The sequence below is a fragment of the Oryctolagus cuniculus genome, chromosome 8 (genome assembly GCF_051225735.1).
Source record: "Oryctolagus cuniculus isolate XC-2025 breed Fujian yellow rabbit chromosome 8, ASM5122573v1, whole genome shotgun sequence".
Lineage (NCBI taxonomy): Eukaryota > Metazoa > Chordata > Mammalia > Lagomorpha > Leporidae > Oryctolagus > Oryctolagus cuniculus.
The window spans coordinates 58,358,786-58,368,915 of NC_142874.1; the positions used below are offsets into that span (position 1 = coordinate 58,358,786).

The 10,130-nt window shown below is 38.5% G+C and overlaps 2 pseudogenes across 1 annotated transcript; one reads left to right on the plus strand and one right to left on the minus strand.

The window, feature by feature from the left end:
• Positions 1-294: 294 nt before the first annotated feature.
• Positions 295-1,242, minus strand: LOC100351773 (high mobility group protein B1 pseudogene; annotated as a pseudogene). The gene has a single exon (XR_016211483.1). The product of XR_016211483.1 is annotated as a high mobility group protein B1 pseudogene (transcript).
• Positions 1,243-9,353: 8,111 nt separating this feature from the next.
• LOC100352025 (ADP-ribosylation factor 1 pseudogene) lies at positions 9,354-9,874 on the plus strand (annotated as a pseudogene).
• Positions 9,875-10,130: the final 256 nt, after the last annotated feature.

Here is a 10,130-nt window from a genome sequence, read left to right on the forward strand (position 1 = left end):
ATTAGAATAGACATTGATAAGTGAAATTCACATTTATTGGAATCATGGAAAAGAGGACTCTGTTGTTCATTGAACTTCAAGAGTAAGGGATGAGATTGTACATAGCAAAATGTCAAACGTATTTGTTAATAAACAGTGACTTTTGCTAAGAAGAGAAATGGAGAAAGGGCAGATTTATAGGTGTATGTGTGAATTCAATTTTTTTAGTAAAAAATTGTATTTACGTAGAAGCATTCAGAATGTCAACAAAACAGCTGCAACTTTTTTTTTTTTTTTGCAATTACAGAGTGGTATTCAGTTAACAGAACAACAATTATTTCGTATAAGCTGCATCAGAGACAACTGAAGATGATAAAAGCTACCATCCCCATATATAACTAATTTGTTCTGTGCACCAACAAGAACCAGCTTTAAATTTCCATGCCAATTTACAACCCCCATACTGTACCAGGCAAGGTTAGTAGCTATTGAAAATACCACCAGGACACCAACATATTCATCATCATCATCTTCTTCTTCATCTTCCTCTTCCTCCTCTTCCTTCTTTTTCTTGCTCTTTTCAGCCTTGACGACTCCCTTTTTCGATGCATCAGGTTTTCCTTTAGCTCGGTATGCAGCAATATCCTTCTCGTACTTTCCCTTCAGCTTGGCAGCCTTCTTCTCGCAGGGCTACCTGTCATCTGCAGCAGTGTTATTCCACATCTCTCCCAGTTTCTTTGCAACATCACCAATGGACAGGCCAGGATGCTCTCCTTTGATTTTGGGGCGATACTCAGAACAGAACAAGAAAAAGGCCGAAGGAGGCCTCTTGGGCACATTGAGATCCTTGAACTTCTTTTTTGTCTCCCCTTTAGGAGGGATATAAGTTTTCATTTCTCTTTCATAACGAGCCTTCTCCGCCTTTGCCATATCTTCAAACTTTCCCTTCTCTTTAGCACACATGGTCTTCCACCTCTCTGAGCACTTCTTAGAAAACTCTGAGAAGTTGACGGAAGCATCTGGGTGCTTCTTCTTATGCTCCTCCCAGCAAGTTTGCACAAAGAATGCATATGATGACATTTTGCCTCTCGGCTTCTTAGGATCTCCTTTGCCCATGTTTAGTTATTTTTCCTCAGCGAGGCAGAGAGTCGCCCAGTGCCCGTCCGGCTCTCACTTGCCCCGGCGTTGTCTCTATGGAGCTCAATGTAATGCAATGGCTGTGAAAGCGGAAGCCAGACGCAGCCTCCTCACTCTCTCCGCTCTGTAACCTGAATTCAATTTTTGAAAATGTTAGATTCATTGCTTCTGTCCAATACTACACTAGAAGTGTCCCATTTTATATGAAGTTCAATCTGAAAGTGGGGTAAAACAATTTAATTGATAATCAAAACATATAGAGCTCAAAATAATAATCTTAAATGAAAATAGGGATACTATGTAATAGACATATGGTGGTACTTATTAGTATAAGGTGGACAAGCCTGGAAAAGATATTAAGAAAAAATAAACAGAGAAGTCAAATAAGACTGTTAAGTGTTGCATGAAATCCAACTAAGAGCTTTTTATTAAAAAAAAAAAAAAGAAAAAGGAAATATAGCATCACATGATCCAAGGAACCAAAATAGATGTAAAACTACAAACTCCCCTATGTGTTTAGCAATAAAGAGGTTACTGATGATATCAGTGAAAACAATTTAAGACAATTTGTGAAGAAAAGGCCAGACAATATGAGCTTATGTGGAATGAATATAAAACATGGGGGTACAGCTAATAACTTAAGTCTAAATTCTGGGTGTTAAAAATAATTATTTGCAAAATTACTGGATGCAAAATCAGCTATTCACTTCAATTTTTTAAAGTTATTTGAAACACAAATAAGTAAATTTATATGTAAACAGAAATGTATATATTTAAATGATATAAAGAATATTTAATGATTATGTATTTTAATGAGATATAAGGGGAGAAATAACACATAACAACAAAAAATAATCTTTTAAAATGTATAAAACATTCTTCATAACTAGCCTATGAGGTAAAAATTAATGCACTATTATGATTTTTAAAAATTATGTTTCAAAATGAGTAAGAAAAGTTGATTTTCAATAATTATGTACTGCTTTCTTTAGATGTTTAAAGATTCACATTATCATCAAAATAATTCAAAGTTATTTTCGGAAAATCTGACAAACACAAAAAGAAAACAAAGATAAAAAGTTAAGATTATAAAGGGCAAGAATTGTGGCACAGTAAGTTAAACAGTCATTTGGGACTCCTGCACCTCATCTTAGAGTGCAGATTTGAGTCCTGGTCCCTTTGCTTCTTATCCACCCTACTGCTAATGTGCCTGGGAAGGAGGAGATGATGGTGTAGGTACTTGGATTCTTGCCACCTATGTGGGAGACTGAATGGAGCTTCTGGATCCTGATTTCAGCTGGGCCCAACCTCAGCTTTTGCAGCCATTTGACGAGTGAACAAGTGAAAGAATTGTGTCTGTCCTATGCCTCTGAAGTAAATAAATATTTTAAAATTCAGCTGTGTATAAAATGTTTTTACCTGAGCAAGTCACTTTAATTTTCAAAAGGGTAGATAAATACCATTATGAAATATTAGATGATCTTTTATCCTAATAACTGAACTAATGTACCACATTTGTACTATGTATGACTCAATACGTATGTTTATTGGTTTCTACATTTTGCTGTATTGGAGAATTTTTTTTTTTATTTGCTGAATATTTTTGTCTGTTTCAGCAAGCTTTTAGTATTTGTTGCTGGTTCTTCTTTTGTATTTTTTTTTTTTTTTACAGGTAGATTTAGACAGTGAGAGAGAGAGAGACAGAGAGAAAGGTCTACCTTCGGTTGGTTCACCCCAAATGGCTGCTATGGCCGGAACTACGCTGATCCAAAGCCAGGAGCCAGGTACTTCCTCCTGGTCTCCCACGCGAGTGCAGGCACCAAGCACTTGGGCCATCCTCCACTGCCTTCCCGGGCCACAGCAGAGAACTGGGATGGAAAAGGAGCAACTGGGACTAGAACCGGCACCCGTATGGGATGCCGGAGCCACAGGGGGAGGATTAGCCAAGTGAGCCACAGTGCCAGCCCCTGTTCTTTTGGATTTTTAAAACATTTTTCCTTTCTCAGCATGTTGAGTGCTTCTTTACCTGCTTAAAATCAAATTCAAAGCTACACTAATATGCAGTCTTTTATTTCATTTAAAATGGAGTTATTCATTTGAGTCTTTGTCAGCATGCATTTATTTATCTCAGAGAAGATACCTCTGTACCTCTGTGAAAAATTGTCTTTTCATGTTTTCTGTAGCTCCTCAGGAAACATATTGTCAATATGTTATCTCTTTCATAATTATTTTCTCTATCTTCCAATATCTAATACATATTTTCCTGTCATTTGGGGCTTTTTTTTGGTGAAATCTATTCACCTCAATGTTCACAATTCAGACACATCTATGTAGGGGCATTCTTCTGTTAAGTTGCACTTTAATTTTGTTCTGCTTATTTTTACCTTTTTTCAGTTAAGATTATTAAAACCTTGTGCTTTTCTGTTCCAACACTATATAAGAAGTGCAAGAAACTTTCCTGACTCCTTTTTTTTTTTTTTCTGTATTTCACTCCTTGACTAAGATTATCAAAAGATACTTGTTGGGCATCTAAGTCTCTTAAAGAGAATTATAATTTGCTTATTTTTTTTAAACTTTTATTTAATGAACATAAATTTCCAAAGTACAGAATATGGATTACAATGGCTTCCCCCCCCATAACGTCCCTCCAACCCGCAACCCTCCCCTTTCCCACTCACTCTCCCCTTCCATTCACATCAAGATTCACTTTCAATTCTCTTTATATACAGAAGATCAGTTTAGCATACATTAAGTAAAGATTTCAACAGTTTGCTCCCACACAGAAACATAAAGTGAAAAATACTGTTTGAGTACTAGTTGTAGCATTAAATCTCAATGTACAGCACACTAAGGACAAAGATCCTACATGAGGAGTAAGTGCACAGTGACTCCTGTTGTTGACTTAACAAATTGACACTCTTGTTTATGGCATCAGTAATCACCCTAGGCTCTTGTCATGAGCTGCCAAGGCTATGGAAGCCCACTGAGTTCACTGACTCTGATCATATTTAGACAAGGCCATGGTCAAAGTGGAAGTTCTCTCCTCCCTTCAGAGAAAGGTACCTCCTTCTTTGATGACCCATTCTTTCCGCTGGGATCTCACTTGTGGAGATCTTTCATTTAGGTTTTTTTTCCCCCCAGAGTGTCTTGGCTAAAGGTGTGATTCTGAGGCCAGAGTGCTGTTTAGGACATCTGCCATTCTATGGGTCTGCTGTGTATCTCACTTCCCATGTTGGATCATTCTCCCTTTTTTATTCTATCAGCTAGTATTTGCAGACACTAGTCTTGTTTCTGTGATCCCTTTGGTTCTTAGTCCTATCATTATGATCAATTGTGAACTGAAATTGATCACTGGGACTAGTGAGATGGCATTGGTACATGCCACCTTGATGGGATTGAATTGGAATCCCCTGGTATGCTTCTAACTCTACCATTTGAGGTAAGTCAGCTTGAGCATGTCCCGAATTGCACATCTCTTCCCTCTCTTATTCCCACTCTTATATTTAACAGGGATCACTTTTCAGTTAAGTTTCAGCACTTAAGAAGAATTGTGTATTGATTACAGTATTCTTCTGCAATATTTTTTTCATGGTTCCAAACTTTTGATAGATTTGTGGAATGAATTTTTTGCTCTGGAGCTGACTTTCAGAAAGATTTTGTGATAATTTGAAATCCTTTTCTGTGGTGAGCTTTTGGCTTTGCTGATTAAGACGTCCTTTGGGAGGCTCGTATGCATGTCCATCTGCCCAGGTTTGAGCACCAGTTCTGCTCCTAATGCACACATGGGCAGGCAGCATGTGATGACCATGGGAGTTGGCTCCGTTCTCCAATTGGTACATTTAAACTTAAGTCTGTCCTCCAGGCTTTGGATTTGCCTTGGCAATCTGACTCATGCATTTGGACAACGAACCACTGGATACAAGCTTTGCTTGTCTAAGTCTCTCCCAAGTAAATGAATGAATGAATGAATGTATGAATAACTATTTCAAATCTGTACATGAATTTCAGTTTCAAACATTCTCCTCTCCCATTTATCCTGACTGGTTGGGTCTCAGTTGCTAATTGTTGTAATAGCAATTCCTAGATCTGCATATGTCTGAATTGAATTATTTATGGTAAACAATTCTTAGAACTATAACTTTTGAAAAAACAAATTTCTTAATATAATTAATGTTATAGTAATGTTATTAACAGAATAAGAAAATTAACCTGATATGTCACAGAAGCTGTGATGACCCTATTTTCCATCAGAAAACACAAATCTCTGTCATCTTTGATAACATTAAGTTCTGTGTGAGAGGCGCATTATTTCTAATGACATGATGTTTTGGAGTTCATTACTAGCTGCATTTGGAAATTTGAAGATTGTACTTCAATGGTATCATGATATGTCTATCCTGTTAAGGCTACAGGCACTGGCAAATTGTATAGCACAGTGGTTAGTGATAGAATCGTTGTAACTGAATGTCTGTGTTTCAGATTTAACCTCTTACAAACTAATACATCACAGTGCACGTATCTATTTGGGTACTGCAGCAGAGGTAAATATGATATTAATAAGATAAGTTTCACCAGTTTCCTTTTAGAAGCCCAGTGATAGGAGATAAATTATTTATTTTCATTAATAGTTGAAATAGATAAGGAACATTTTTAATAATTTAAAATGAATAATGACTTTTTTTGCCTTCAATGAGATCATTTGATAATAGTAAAACTTCAGGTCCAAGATCTTATAGCAGATAAAAAACATAGAGTGCAGTGGACTGGAACACAGTTCTCTTTTATTACAGGATGTTCATGATCTTTGTGTGTGTGTATACATTACTTAAATATTATTAATGACTATGCTCACAGACAAATTTTGTTTAGGAAGATCATATTAATTATTGAAACTAGATCATTATGATATCATACTAAATTATCTAAGAATTTGGCAAACACAGGTTGGTGTCTCATCCCAAATAATGTGCTGCCATGTAGCTCACATCTCAGAATCACAATGATGCTAGAATTCCTATGGAAACACAAGAGACCCCAAACAGGTAAAGCAATCTTATACAACAAAAACAAAGCTGGAGGCATCATAACACCAGATTTCAAGACATACTACAGGGCGGTTATACTCAAAACAGCCTGGTACTGGCACAAAAACAGACTTGTAGACCAATGGAACAGAATAGAAACTCCAAAAATCAATTCATGCATCTACAACCAATTTTTCTGTGACAAAAATAGAAAATATTTCAGGGGCCTACAATTTGGTGAAATGTATAAAACTGCCTGTCCCATGCAGTGCTGGCATTCCATGTGGACGCTGGTTCCTGTCCTAACTGCTTCAGTCCTGATCTAACTCTCTACTAATTTCCTTGGAAAAAGCAGCAGAGGATGACCCAAGTGTTTGGACCCCTGCCATCCTTGTGGAAACCCAGATGAATGGCCGCCGCGGCCAGTGCACTGCAGCCGGTGCACCTCGCTGATCTGAAGCCAGGAGCCAGGTGCTTCTCCTGGTCTCCCATGCGGGTGCAGGGACCAAGCACTTGGGCCATCCTCCACTGCATCCTTCTTTGTTTTTAAGTGAAGGATTCTTTATCTGTTGGTAGGACTGGGGGCAAGAACAGAGAGATAATGTCTCAATGCTATCCTTTCTGTTGCTTAAGTGTCATTGTTTGGAGGTTGCTTTTGTGTTATGCTCAGGTCAAGAGCCAAACCCAGCTTCTGAGGCAAGTGTCAAAGCTGGATTTCCACTGTACATATTGCTGTGGCTAGGTAAATATAGATCTAGATAGTTTTCATTTATTTGTAGACTCAAACTTCCTTTCAAACATTTCTTATGTGTGAAGTGATGGGAACTTCAGTTTTTGTCAAACATTAAATTACATTCTCCAATTTGATGAAATCAGAAATAATGCTTATAGTTTCATAGCAACTTACTTGGAAAATAATCAATTGGTTCAGGTAGTAAGTGTGATTAAAGAATGTTCATGTAATAATTATTTTTCTGTTGCACTAAATTTTTCTCACTCTTTATTGACTTACAGGAGGGCTAAGTCAGTCCTTCCTTATCACTAGACATACTTGTTAGTATAAGAATTATGTTATTGAGTATAGGACAGCATGTGTTAGCCAAGGGTTAATGATAAGCTATTTAGTGTTCAAAATGCTCCTTGAGGCACTTTGTACGGCTTGTCTACATTGTTTATCAAGGTATAGGTTGATGCTTTGCACATAGTTTAACAAGTTAATCTGCCTGGCTTTAAGCAACACGGTCAGTGAGGTATAAAACACCCTCCAGTACATTTGTGGCTTGGCTACCCTCAAACCAAGACACATTGCATATATTTCAGTAGCTATTTGGCCAGCTGACACCAAACAAGGTCCTATAGCTATGCCTGGGGATTGGGGAACCTCTCTAATCATCTGTATGTACTCCAGTTGACTAAATCCACTGCTTTTATTAACACCAAAATGGACATTCTAAGGATTCTTAAGCATCATTTCCTTTATTCAGACTGTGTGATGAATTCAATGTTGTATGCTAAAACTTGAGATGTTTCATATAAAATTGAGAAAAATGTTCCTTTATGTTGGTACAAGATTAGGTGTTAACTCAAACATAAACCATATTATAACTAAAGAAACAATTACTATCAAAGGCCATTTTAATCAAGATTATGAATAATTATAACTACCTTCCACATGTTGCAATCCATATATGAATCAAATTAAAAGATATAAGAGATATCCCTTGACCTTATAGGAGATCGAGCTTCTTAAAGGAATCAACAAATATTGAATGCATCTTTATTATTTTACAATTTTACTATAGAACAAGTATTCAAATAGATGAAAGAGAAAGATTTATTTACTTTTAATTATTGGGACTGAGAGAGGCAGACACAGAGAAAGAGAGCTCCTGTACACTAGTTATTTCCTTAAATTACTGCAATGGGGGCCGGCACTATGGCATAGCAGGTAAAGCCACCGCCTACAGAGCTGGCATCGCATATGGACACTGGCTCAAGATCCAGCTGCTCCACTTCCCATCCAGCTCTCTGCTATGGCCTGGGAAAGCAGTGGAAGATGGCCCAAGTCCTTGGGCCTCTGCACTGGTGTGGGAGATCCAGAGAAGCTCCTGGCTCCTGGCTTTGGATTGGTGCAGCTCCAGCCTTTGCAGCAATCTGGGGAGTGAACTAGTGGATGGAAAACCTCTCTCTCTCTTTCTCTCTCTGCCTCTGTCTCTCTGTAACTCTGCCTTTCAAATAAATAAATAACTTTGAAAAATATAAAAAAAAAAGGCCTGCGCTATGGCTCACTTGGTTAACCCTCTGCCTGCGGCACCGGCATCCCATATGGGTGCTGGTTCTAGTCCCGGTTGCCCCTCTTCCAGTCCAGCTCTCTGCTGTGGCCAGGGAAGGCAGTGGAGGATGGCCCAAGTGCTTGGGCCCTGCACCCACATGGGGAGACCGGGAAGAAGCACCTGGCTCCTGGCTTTGGATCAGCACAGCGCCGGCCGTAGCGGCCATTTGGAGAGTAAACCAACGGAAGAAAGACCTTTCTCTGTGCCTCTCTCTCTCCGTCTGTAACTCTACCTGTCAAATAATATATATATATATATATATATATATAATTTTAAAATTACTGCAATGTTTGGGACTGGGTGAGGGAGAAACCATGAACCAGGAACTCAGTCCATATCTCCATGAGGACCAAGGGCAAAATGTATTTGAGCCATCACCTGCTGCCTCTCAGGGTATGCATTAGCAGAATGCTGGAATCAGACCTGGAGCTCGGGCTCAAACCCAGGTACTCCAGTATGGAATACCTGCATCTTAGTCATCATCTTAACTGCTAGGCTAAATACCTCTCATCAGAAATATTTAGAGAGTAATGTAGTTACGTAATATATTAAAATAGTAGTATCATATATTACTTGATTTTCTGCAACTATCATATATTATATATATGTATATATGTACATATATATATATACACACACATCTTTACAAGTGTTGTAATATTAAATGGTACATTTTAACTCATTTTAAACTTAACATTTATACTTTAAAATTGTTACTCACTTGTAAGTGTTGCACATTTTCATGCTTCCATATTTGTGCAGAATATTCCTATATATAGCATATTTTATAGGTCATAATTGCCATCTGTGGGAGTGCAACCCAGTCCTGCCTCCCAACCACGGCATTCAAGGTCTCTGTAGCTATTGTAGCTTATATTTGTCTACAAGCATGGAGAACATTTTGCAAACCTTGCAAGAGTCTTTTTTTCTTTTTTACAAAAAGGAAATGCACATCGTCATAGTGGACCTTGATGCTCCAAGAAAGACAAGGATTATGTACAAGCTAAAATTGGGTGAAATCAAGACCACCATTCCCAGCATAGTGTCCACATGTAGACTTTTGAGTACAAGGATATCAGCATCGCCAGGTGGGATGTGGCTGACAGGAACAAGATTCGGCAGCTGAGGTGTTACCATTCCTGCAGCACCTGGGGCTTGATCTTCGTAGTGGAAAGCAGTGACAGACAGTGTGTGAAGGAGGCACAGGAGAAGCTGGTGAGGATGCTGAGAATGAGCTTTGGAATGCAGTTCTCTTGGTATTTGCCAACAAGCAGGACCTGTGAAAATACAGACAAGCTACACTACAGGAACTGGTACATTGAGGCAACCTGTGCCACCAGTGGGGACGGGCTCTCTGAATGAGTGGGCTAGCTGGCTAATCAGCTCTGGAACCAAAAGTGATTCCTTTTCCCACTGCCTTTTCTCTGTCCTCTGCTTTCTTCTCATGTGTTAAATGTGTGAGTGTGGTCCTAAGTGCCAGAAGCTGTCACAGTGTATCCCATTGTGGGGAGCAACTCGGACTAGACTAAGTTACTGGAATTAAGACTTATTCTATGCATCTGCTCTCCCACAATATGGCGCTGAGAAGGGAGAAACAGCTTCTACACAGCTGCCTCCAGTTCAACAAATAAACTGTAGGACCTACTCCTGATTGGAG